Source organism: Apodemus sylvaticus, chromosome 22 (assembly GCF_947179515.1).
Source record: "Apodemus sylvaticus chromosome 22, mApoSyl1.1, whole genome shotgun sequence".
Lineage (NCBI taxonomy): Eukaryota > Metazoa > Chordata > Mammalia > Rodentia > Muridae > Apodemus > Apodemus sylvaticus.
This window is the reverse complement of record NC_067493.1, coordinates 46,718,400-46,730,575: the sequence shown is the minus strand read 5'-3', so window position 1 is coordinate 46,730,575 and position 12,176 is coordinate 46,718,400.

The following is a 12,176-nucleotide window of genomic DNA, read 5'->3' as shown; positions in this document are numbered from 1 at the left end:
GGATTTGGTTTTTTGGAGACAGAGTTTCTCTGTGTAGCCCTGGCTGTCCTGGAACTCACTCTGTAGACCAGGCTGGCCTCGAACTCAGAGATCCACCTGCCTCTGCCTCCCAGAGCGCTGGGATTACAGGCGTGCGCCACCACCGCCCGGCCATGTGGATATTTCTAATGTGGACCCAAGTTGTCATTTTTCTTGCTTATCATATCCCTCAGGGTGGAGCCTCTGAGTCACGTGGGACCTGGAGAAGGCCTGCGTGTTTTCTTCCACACTTCACCAACACTTGCCTTTGCCCTCCCAGGGGCTGGGCCGTGGCATCTCACTGTGCCTGTATTTCCCTTTAAGATGGTGAGCTGCTTTGCACTTGGCCACTTACACATCTTCTCCAAACAGCCATTTAGACTTGGTCCATTTTTCTTTCTTTTCTGTGGAGGGGCGAGGAAGATTCAAGACAGGGTCGCTCTGTGCATCCCCAGCTGTCCTGGAACTCACTCTGTAGACCAGGTTAGCCTTGAACTCACAGAGATCTGTCTGCATCTGCCTCCTGAGTCCTGGGTTAGAGGTGTCACCACCATGCCGAGTGAGTTGACCATTTTTCAGGTGGCTGAAGCCATTTTCCTTCTTGTTGTTGAATTTTTTTCCATTAATTTATTTATTTATTCACTTGACATCCTGACTGCAGGCCCCCTCACCTCCCAGTTACCCACACAGAGTCCAGTTCTCTGAGAAGGGAGATGCGCCCCAGATACCAACCTACCTTGGGACAACAAGTCTCTGCAGAACTAGGCACATCCTCTTCCCCTGAGGCAGCCCACTCCAGTTGTTGGGAGAACTGCATGAAGACCAAGTTGTGCTTCTGCTACGTTTGTTGTTGAATTATAAGAGCTTTTTATATATTCTGGCCGCTAGACACTTGGCAGATGTGTCATTTGCAAAGCCTTTCTCATATTTTGTGTATTTTGCTCATAGGATCCTGTTGAGCTCAATAGTTTGGAACTTTGATTCAAGTTCCATTTGTCTGTATCTTTAGTTACTTGTGCTGACTTTTTAAATATTTATTTAATTATTTTTTTTGAGACAGGGTTTCGCTGTGTAGCCCTAACTGTCCTGGAACTCACTCTGTAGACCAGGCTGGCCTCGAACTCAGAAATCCGCCTGCCTCTGCCTCCCAGGTGCTGAGATTACAGACATGTGCCACCACTGCCTGGTTATTTATTTATTTGATGTTTATGAATACACTATTGCTCTCTTCAGACATTCCAGAAGGGGGCATCAGATCTCATTACAGATGGTTCTGAGCCACCATGTGGTTGCTGGGAATTAAACTCAGGACCTTCAGAAGAGCACTCAGTGCTTTTAACCGCTGAGCCATCTCACCAGCCCCATAGGGGATAACTTTTTTGTTTTTATTGTTTTTTGTTTTTCGAGACAGGGTTTCTCTGTGTAGTCCTGGCTGTCCTGGAACTCACTCTGTAGACCAGGCTGGCCTCGAACTCAGAAACCCGCCTGCCTCTGCGTCCCAAAGTGCTGGGATTACAGGCATGCGCCACCACGCCCAGCAAGGGATAACTTTTAAGAGTCATTTCTCACACCATGTCAGTCTTTAGGATTAAATTTCGGTTCTCCTGCCCAGCAGCAATTGCCTTCATCTGTTGAAGCATCCCAGACACACCACCACCATTCCTTATTCCTATGCTGGATCTGTAAGATTTACTTGTTTCTTTTAGATAGGGTCTCATTATGTAGCCCTAAGTGGCTGGCACTCACTATGTAGAAAAGATTGGCCTTGAACTCACAAGAATCCACCTGCCTCTGCCACCCCAGGACTAGGATTAAAGGAGTGTGTCACCACACTGGAAGGTACAATTTTAAAGGAATAGAGTTTAGCAATAAACTCTGTCCAAAGTTGTATGTGTGCTGGGAACTGAACCAGATCTGCTGCTGACTGGCACCCAACCCTGTCAGACATTTAAGTTGTAAAGTCTTCTTGATCCAGCCACTCACTGCTCTTTGATGACAAAATCTACCAGAAAAGGCTCCAGCCAGTTCTCTTCTGTTCCAGCTCCCAACACTTGCCTATAATGCTAGTGGAAGCAGGAGAATCAGAGTTTACAGTCATCAGCTACATAGAGAGTTCAGGGAGCCGGTGGTGGTGGTGGTGGTGGTGGTGGTGGTGGTGGTGGTGGTGGTGGTGGTGTCTTCCAGGACAGCCGGGGCTACACAGAGAAAACCTGTGGGGGCGGGGGAGGAAAAGGAATAAAAGAAAACAAAACAGATAAATAGCTATAAGAACTACAGCTCAATAAGTTGTTTTGGGCAAGAGTTCCACAACCGGTTCCAGGAGGCCTCCATTTGAAGTTTTTACTTCTGTCTGTGGAACTTGTCACACAGATTCTACTGGGATTGGTGTGGTAAACTTAGTTCTCTCAAATGGTCCTACAGTTGTCTTAAACAACACTGATAATAGTACACTTCTAAGCTGGGCAGTGGTGGTGCTCGCCTGTAATCCCAGCACTCTGGGAGGCAGAGGCAGGCGGATTTCTGAGTTCGAGACCAGCCTGGTCTACAGAGTGAGTTCCAGGACAGCCAGGGCTATACAGAGAAACCCTGTCTCAAAAAAAGAAAACTTGACTACTGGGCCTGGAGAGATGACTCAGCGGTTAAGAGCACTGACTGCTTTTCTGAAGGTCCTGAGTTCAAATCCAGCACCCACATGGTGGCTCACAACCATCCATAATGGATTCTGATACCCTCTTCTGGTGTGTCTAAAGACAGCTACAGTGTACTCACATATAATAAATAAATAAATCTAAAAAAAAAAGAAAAGAAAAGAAAACCTGACTACTGTGTTGAATTCTCAGCTTCATAATAATAATAAATAATAATAATAATAACAATAATAATAATAATAATTTTTTAAAGGGCCATTCTGGTCACCTTATTCTTTTCTGGTAAGTATCCTGTTTATATTTGTCACTTTAGTGGGGCACTAATTGCTGCCCGCTCTCTTTGGTTTTTTGTTTGTTTGTTTGTTTGTTTGTTTTGGGGGGTGTGGGGGACAGGGTTTCTCTGTATAGCCCTGGCTGTCTTGGAACACACTGTAGACCAGGCTGGCCTGGAACTCAGAGTTTCGCCTGATTTTGCCTCCCAAATGCTGGGATTAAAGGCGTGCACCACCACTGTCCAGCTGCCCCTTGTCAGTGGGTAAAGAAAGGTCACAGTGCATAGAAATACTCAAACAAGATGGATTTGAATTCTTTTACTCTTGACTCTTCCTTCTTCCAAAAACTATTAGTACTGAAGGTCTTTAAAAGAAAAAAAAATCAAAATAGTTGGCTCTCTGTCCAGAAAGACTCAGGCTGAAAGCAGTTTGCAGCTGTTAGGGCGACCACTCCATTAGGAGGACATTCTTCCAGGCCACATCTGTTCTGTGTCAACGCTGAGGTCAATCATCCATGGGTTTCCACTTTGCTTTGGCTCCGCATCTCCAGTTCACAGGCGGCCTGCAGTGTGCTGAGATTTTAACATCCAGTTTAAACTAGTCAGGCTTGGTGGTGCAGGCCTTTGATGCCAGCAGTTGGGAGGCAGAGGCAGCCAGATCTCTGAGTTGGAGGTCAGCTTAGTTTACAGAGTGAATTCCAGGACAGCCAGGGCTACACAGAGAAACCTTGTCACAGAAAAAGACCAAAAGCCAAAAGCCAACACTGTCCCTTATAGTTGTGGGCGGTGTAAACCTTTAATTCCGGAACTCAAGAGGCAGAGGCATTCTGATCTTCATGAGTTCCAGGCTAGCCAAGGGCTACACAGTTGATGCCTTGTCTCAAAAAAGAAAAGAGGAAAGAAAAGACAGAGATATTTCATTGTATCATTAAGTTTGGTGTTTGCATCTTAGTATAGTACTTCAGTCTTAAGTCACTTTCCCTTATAATCCAATTGGGGCTTCTTCAATGGAAATAGATTTGACAGATTGGAGGTGCAATGGACCAGAGATCGGGGTCCCAGAAACAAATGGGTTTACTTAAGAAGTAGCCAATGTCTGAGAAATGAGGACTGATGGGTGTGGCCCAGGAGAGGCAGGGTTCCTGGGGGGGTAGAGATGGGGGGGGGCCTTGATCACTGGAATTTGGCTGGGCCAAGCTACCCCATGATGTGCCTGTCTCAAAGCTGCCTCAAATCACTGTCTGTCCCTTGCACAGGTGTCCCTGGGGCATCTGAGAAGCCCTCAGCATGGTCTTGCTGTTCAGTCCCTTCCAGGAGAAGAGGGACAGCTAGCTGGCTGGAAAGGTGGTGTGATTTATTCATCCCTCCACATTGTTCAGGCAAATTCTTTGTCCTGAAGTTACTTCCCCACTGGTGAGAAGCTGAACACTCCGGAAGACACTTAGAAGAGTCAAGCTGTGTTTCCTCTGGGACAGCTTACAGTGTTGTGTTGTGGTTTTCCTCTTGTGGGAAGGACGGCCGAGAGATGACATCTGGGAGAGATGTCCTGTCACGTGGGGCAGCTAAGCATGTGGATATGTCCCGGAGTGTGCAGGTGGCCTCTGCAGTGGCTTCTCCACATCACTGTGTGCTGCCACGTGACCTACCTAAAGCCCAGGGAGCCTCAATCCTTGCATAAGAAGAACGAGGGGCAGGAGAGACAGCCTAACAGTTGAGGGCACTTGTTGCTTTTGCAGAGGAGCAGGGTTCAGTTCTCAGCACCCACATAATGGTGCACAACTGCCTATAACTGCAGTTCTAGGGGTTCCGATGCCCGTTTCTGGCATTCTTGGCCATGAGGCAGGCACACGGTACACAGACAAGCATGCAGGGGCTTACACATATACAGTAAAAGGAAAAAAGGTTGGCCTGTTGGCACACACCTTTAATCCCAGTACATGGGGGAGAGAGGCAGGTGGATGTCTATGAGTTTGAGACTAACTTGGTCTGCATAGTGAGTTATAAACTAGCCAGGCATATGTGTATATATGTGCACACACACACACACACACATATATATATAGTTTTTTTGAGACCAGGTTTCTCTGTGTGGCCCTGGCTGTCCTGGAACTAGGTCTATATACCAGGCTGACCTTGAACTCAGAAATACACCTGCCTCTACCTCTGCCTCCCATATTTACTTTTTTAAAATGTTATTTTTTGCTGGGGACGGTGAGATACCTTTAGTCTCAGCACTTGAGAGGCGGAGTAGATCTCTGAGCTCCAGCTCAGCCAGACCTTGGAAATGTGACCTTGTCTCCAAAACAAAACCACAGGAAGAGCAACAATGTCTCGTCACCACTGAGCCTGCGCTCCAGTCACTGCTTCAACAACAGCAACAACAAAAAGATACAGAATTTCATTTCAATATCCAGACTGGTATTGATCTTACTCTATAGCAGAGGCCAATTTTGGATTTAATTTAGGAGCTGGGATTACAGCCTACACCACCTTGCCCTACACCAATTAGATCTTCAAGTTTGTTGCAACTTTATAAACAAAACATTACCAATTATTGCCCAGAGTTCCAAACTATCCCAAGAGCAGTACCAGCACTGTGCAGCAAGCCGCTAAACTCTTAATGTAGTCTGGTGGCATGGTGGTGCGTGGCTTCGATCTCAGCACTCAGGAGGCAGAGACAGGTGGATATCTGACTACAAAGTGAGATCCAGGGGCTGGAGAGATGGCTCAGCGGTTAAGAGCACTGACTGTTCTTCCGAAGGTCCTGAGTTCAAATCCCAGCAACCACATGGTGGCTCACAACCATCTCTACAGCTACAGTGTACTCATAGACATACAATAAATAAATAATTCTTTAAAAACAAAAACAAAGTGAGATCCAGGACAGCTGGAAACTCTCCCGGGAGGAAGTGTAGGAACTGGATCTGGAGAGCGTGTGGGAGGTAGAGTCATGAATCTGGGTTGCACAGCAGCAATTTTTTTTTTAATACAACCTTTGGATCAATGGGGAATCAATGACATGAGCTATGGAGTAGCCAAGCATCTCACTGACACGAGGCTGTCAGCACCGGAGGGGACTTTATTAAAAAATGGAGCATGGGGTATGTGGACGGGGAAGTAGCCACTGCCCTGTTGCAGGCCCATTCTGAGGTGCCACTAGTTTTACTAGGATCCTCTATTCTGTGTCATGCAGAATGCCAGCAGACATGCACGGGCATTTGTATTATTAGAGTAATATGGAAGCTGCCCTCACAGGCCTCCGGGCCCCACCCCAGGGCCGCAGCACCCACAGGGGGAAAAGACTGCTTAATAAATAAATCTCTGGCCCGGAGCGCGTGGGACCCGAGGGAGCAGAGGCCCTGTGAAGTAGGCTAGAGGGTCATGGGGGAAGGCTGCAGAAAAAGTACTCCAAACCAGCTGGACCTGCATGGTGGACCAAGATGACCTGTAGCCATCCTCTGTATCATTACAAATGGCTTCTCCATGTCATGAACCTTGTAAATGTCCCTGACCCTGTTAGGCACTTATGCCTCAATCCATCTGAAAACTTGGTGTAAGCCTGTGACTGAGAAGCGGAGGCAGGAGGATTAGACATGTGTAGCCAGTTTCAGCTCCATAGCGAGTTATAGACGAACCTGCGCTAAACTCCTACCAACTCCATCCGTACCGTGCTCTGAATTCTTTTTCCGATGTTGAAGAGTTTCTGGACTGGCTAATGGTCTCAGTTTGGTCTCTCATGGAGAGTCCCCCGCCTTTACCACTAGTGACAAATGGAACGATCCACACCTGTGTAGTCTTCACTACCCCACCAAAAATGTCACTGCAGAGGTAAAGTGTGCTAAATCCTTGTCTCCTTTCATTTCTACCACAATCACACACCAAGACAGGATACAAAGTTTCTCTGTGTAGTCCTTCCTGGCTGTCCTGGAACTCACTCTGAGGACCACACTAACCAATACTTTTCTTTCTTTCTTTCTTTCTTTCTTTCTTTCTTTCTTTCTTTCTTTCTTTCTTTCTTTCCTTCCTTCCTTCCTTCCTTCCTTCCTTCCTTCCTTCCTTCCTTCCTTCCTTCCTTCCTTCCTTCCTTCCTTCCTTCCTTCCTTCCTTCCTTTTTGGTTTTTTGGATTTGGTTTTTTCGAGACAGGGTTTCTCTGTATAGCCCTGGCTGTCCTGGAACTCACTCTGTAGACCAGGCTGGCCTCGAACTCAGAAATCCACCTGCCTCTGCCTCCTAGAGTGCTGGGATTACAGGCGTGCGCCACCACCGCCCAGCTGACCACTGCTTTCTTTGATTGGTTTTTCCCACCTTAGAGTCAGTCATAATCTTTCTCTAGGCTCCCAAAGCATCACCCTCTCTTAGCACCGCCCCACCACCCTCTTAGCACCGCCCTCTCCTAGCACTGCTCTCTTAGCACCGCCCCTCTTGGCACCGCCCTCCCTTAGCACCGCCCTCTTTTGGCACCGCCCTTTCAGTTTCTTCTCACTTCTTTGGCCCATGTCTTCTCGGTCTCAGGTCTGGCTCCTTCCATTTCTTCAGTGCCCACAGTCCTCACACCCTAGGGCCAGGAGAGCCCTGGTGTTAGTGAGGACTTCCTGGCTCTCTGGGTTTGTTTGTGTCTTGACACTTCACATAAGTGGAGTTGGCGTTTGCAAGCACTTTCCATCTGGCTTCCTTCGCCAATGGGAACTTTATTTTTAGCATGATATATTTGAGATCGGTTTTTCTTATTCCCTTTTTTTTCCTTCTTCTTTTTCCCCAGCGGGGTTACATTGTGTCCATTTGACTCTTCTTCGGTTGCACAACACTCATTTCCATTATTGGCTACTGTTAAGCTGTAGGATGTGTTTTGTTTGCTTGTTTGAAACAGGGTCTCACTGTCTATCCCTGGCTGTCCTAGAACTTAGGAGTTAGGGGTTAGTAAGGCTGGCCTTGAACCCACGGAGATCCATCTGCTTCTGCCTCCCAAGTGCTGCGACTAAAGGAGTTTGTCAGCCTGACAGTGGTGGCGCATGCCTTTAAGCCCAGCACTTAGGAGGCAGAGGCAGGCAGATCTCCGAGTTCAAGAACAGCCTGGTCTACAGAGTGAGTTCCAGGACAGCCAGGGCTACACAGAGAAACCCTGTCTCGAAAAACCAAAACCAACCAACCAACCAACCAAAGGAGTTGTCATCATGCCTGGCATGTTTTCTTCCTGACATGGGTCTTCCTATCTATACACCAGGCTGGCCTGAAACTAGGCTGTTCTTGAACGTGCAAGCTTCCCACCTCTGGGTTTAGAGGCGTGGTTCCTCTATATTTGGCCAGACTTGGTTTTAATTATGAAATATTCCAAATGTAGAAAAAAAAGAATAGCAAACATTTTTGTAAATGTAATTATCTTACATTTACTTATTTTGACATTTATGTTTATGATTGTACTGTGTGTGTGCCTGTGTCTGTGTGTGTGTGTGTGTGTGTGTGTGTGTGTGTGTTGCCCACAGAGATCAGAAGAGAGCAGTGGATTTCCTGGCACTGGAATTACGGATGGTTGTGAGCCACCATGTGGATGCTGAGAACCTAGCCTGAGTCTTCTGAAAGAGCAGCCAGGGAACGTTCTCTCCTGCCCCTGATGGATTTTATGATTATGAGTGTTTGTCTGCATGTCTGTGTAGCACGTGTAGCACGTGCATGCAGTGCCCATGGATGCCAGAAAGGGTGTGGAATCCCCTGGAACTGGAATTCTAGATAGTTGTGAGCTGCGGAACTGGGAACTGGATCTGGGCCGTCTGCAACAGCAAGTGCTAGTGACTGCTGAGCCGTCCCTCCCCATCCCAAATAGCAAGCATGGATATATGCTGGGCATTTTCTAAATGTGTCACATACTGTGCTTGCCTGGCATGATTGAGAATCTCTCTCTCTCTCTCTCTCTCTCTCTCTCTCTCTCTCTCACTCTCTCTCTCTCTCTCTGTTTTTTTGTTTGTTTGTTTGTTTCTTTTTTTGGGGGGGGGTTTCTTGGTTTTTTGGATTTGGTTTTTTCAAGACAGGGTTTCTCTGTGTAGCCCTGGCTGTCCTGGGGCTCACTCTGTAGACCAGGCTGTTCTTAAACTCGGAGATCTGCCAGCCTCTGCCTCCCAAGTGCTGGGCTTAAAGGCCTGCGCCATCACTGCCTGGCTCTCTATGCATCATTTTCTCTCTCTCTCTCTCAGAAAGAAAATTTTATTTTTAGTACAATGCAAGGATAATAATCAGTCCCAAGTAGTGTGTGTGTGTGTACACAAGTGTCTGTGTGTGCGTGTGTCTATGTGTGCGCGTGTGTGTAGTGTGGTGCGTGTGTGAGTGTGTATAGTATGGTGTGTATAGTGTGTGTGTGTGTGTGTAGTGTGGTGTGTGTAGTGTGTGTGTGTAGTGTGGTGTGTGTAGTGTGTGTGTGTGTAGTGTGGTGTGTGCAGTGTGGTGTGTGTGGTGTGTTTGTGTAGTGTGGTGTGTGTAGTGTGTGTGTGTAGTGTGGTATGTGTGTGTGTGTAGTGTGGTGTGTGTGGTGTGTGTGTGTAGTGTGGTGTGTATAGTGTGTGTGTGTAGTGTGGTGTGTGTAGTGTGTATGTGTGTAGTGTGGTGTGTGTGGTGTGTGTGTAGTGTGGTGTGTGTGGTGTGAGTGTGTAGTGTGTGTGTGTAATGTGGTGTGTGTGTGTGTGTGTAGTGTGGTGTGTGTAGTGTGTGTGTGTAATGTGGTGTGTGTGTGTAGTGTGTGTGTGTAGTGTGGTGTGTGTAGTGTGTGTGTGTAATGTGGTGTGTGTGTGTGTAGTGTGGTGTGTGTAGTATATGTGTGTAGTGTGGTGTGTGCAGTGTGGTGTGTGTAGTGTGTGTGTAGTGTGGTATGTATGTGTGTGTAGTGTGGTGTGTGTGTGTGTGTGTGTAGTGTGATAATGTGTGTGTGTAGTGTGGTGTGTGTAGTGTGTATGTGTGTAGTGTGGTGTGTGTGGTGTGTGTGTAGTGTGGTGTGTGTGGTGTGTGTGTGTAGTGTGGTGTGTGTGGTGTGTGTGTGTAGTGTGTGTGTGTAATGTGGTGTGTGTGTGTGTGTAGTGTGGTGTGTGTAGTGTGTGTGTGTAATGTGGTGTGTGTGTGTAGTGTGTGTGTGTAGTGTGGTGTGTGTAGTGTGTGTGTGTAATGTGGTGTGTGTGTGTATAGTGTGGTGTGTGTAGTATATGTGTGTAGTGTGGTGTGTGCAGTGTGGTGTGTGTGGTGTGTTTGTGTAGTGTGGTGTGTGTAGTATGTGTGTGTAGTGTGGTATGTATGTGTGTGTAGTGTGGTGTGTGTGTAGTGTGGTAGTGTGTGTGTGTAGTGTGGTGTGTGTAGTGTGTATGTGTGTAGTGTGGTGTGTGTGGTGTGTGTGTAGTGTGGTGTGTGTGTGTAGTGTGTGTGTGTAATGTGGTGTGTGTGTGTAGTGTGGTGTGTGTATTGTGTGTGTGTAATGTGGTGTGTGTGTGTGTGTGTAGTGTGTGTGTGTAGTGTGTGTGTGCGTAATGTGGTGTGTGTGTGTAGTGTGGTGTGTGTGTGTGTGTAGTGTGGTGTGTGTAGTGTGTATGTGTGTAGTGTGTATGTGTGTAGTGTGGTGTGTGTGGTGTGTGTGGTGTGTGTGTAGTGTGGTGTGTGTGTAGTGTGGTGTATGTGGTGTGTGTGGTGTGTGTGGTATGTGTGTGCCTGTAGACCCTTTGTGGCAGATGTCTCTCAGGAGCTGTTTTTTCTCTTCCACCATCAGGCTGTCATCTTGTCTGCAAAGCACCTTTACCTGCTGAGCTATCCTGTCAGCCCTTAAAAAGTCATTTAAGGCTGGAGAGATGGCTGAGTGGTTAGGTGTGCCTGCTGTTCTAAAGGCCCTGAGTTCAGGGCTCAGCAGTCATATCGGTGGCTCACAACCATCTGTAATGGGATCTGCTGCTGTCTTCTGGCATGCGGGTGTACATGCAGAGAGCATTCATGTGTGTGTGCGTGTTTCTGTCATGATGTTTCTTAGAATAAATAGACCATTTTATTTTTTGCATCTGTTTCTTTAAAATTAAGCGAGCCGGGCTCGGTTGGTAAAGAGCTTGCCGTATGCCTTGGATACTATTCTATTGCTATGAGGGGACACTATGACCAGAGACAACTTACAAAATAAAGCACTGAATTGGGGACTGCCTTGCAGTTTCAGAGGGTTAGCCTGTGATCGTCAGAGTAGGAAGCAGACAGGCAGGCATGCTCTAGAGATGTCAGCTAAGGGCTGACATCCGATCTGAAGGATGGAGGCAGAGAGGGAGGGAGACTGGACATGGTGTGGGCTTTTGAGACCTCCAAGCCCACCCATAGAGGCCCACCCCCTCCAAGGCCACACCTTTAATCCTTCCTAAACAACCCACTAAGTGGGAACCAAACATTCAAATATCGGACCCCACAGAGGCCATTCTTTCAGACCATCACCATACCATGCAAGCACGAGAATGTGAGTTCTAACCCGGCACTCATGTGAGTGAGCAAGGAATAATGGCTATCTTGTGATGCCAGCACTGGGGAGGTAGAGAGACAGGCAGAGACACAGCATGCACACCCACACCCACACACCCACTCCTTGATTAAAAAAAAACAAACCTGAAAACACATCTTTAAAAAGACCTTGAGGGCTGGAGAGATGGCTCAGCGGTTAAGAGCACTGACTGCTTTTCCAGAGGTCCTGAGTTCAATTCCCAGCATCCACGTGGTGGTTCACAACCATCTGTAATGGGGATCTGGTGCCCTCTTCTGGTGTGTCTGAGGACAGCAACAGTGTACTCACATACATAAAAATAAATAAATAAATAAATCTTGGGGAAAAAAACCTTGAATCTCAAATTTAAGCAAACAGCTTCAGTTGTTTAAATTTTATTTGCATTTAGATATTTATTTTGAGGGAGCGAGAGGCACATGCTGAGAACGTGTCTCAGAGGAGACACGTGAAGGAGTCAGATCTCTCCACCATGTTGGACTCAGGGCACTGAATTTAGAAAGCTAGCCTTGCTGATAAGTGCCTTTAATCTCAAGCTGCCCAGCTGCAACATTTGAAAATTGGTTTCTTCGTTGGCAAAAAGGGACTGACAATTCAAAGTACTTTTTATTTATTTATTTGCTTTTAAGTTTTTTCAGACAACGTTTCTGTGTGTATCCCTAGCTGTCCTGGAACTTACTCTATAAACTCTCAAGAGATCCGCCTGCCTCTGCCTCCCAAGTGCTGGAATTAAACCACCGCCCG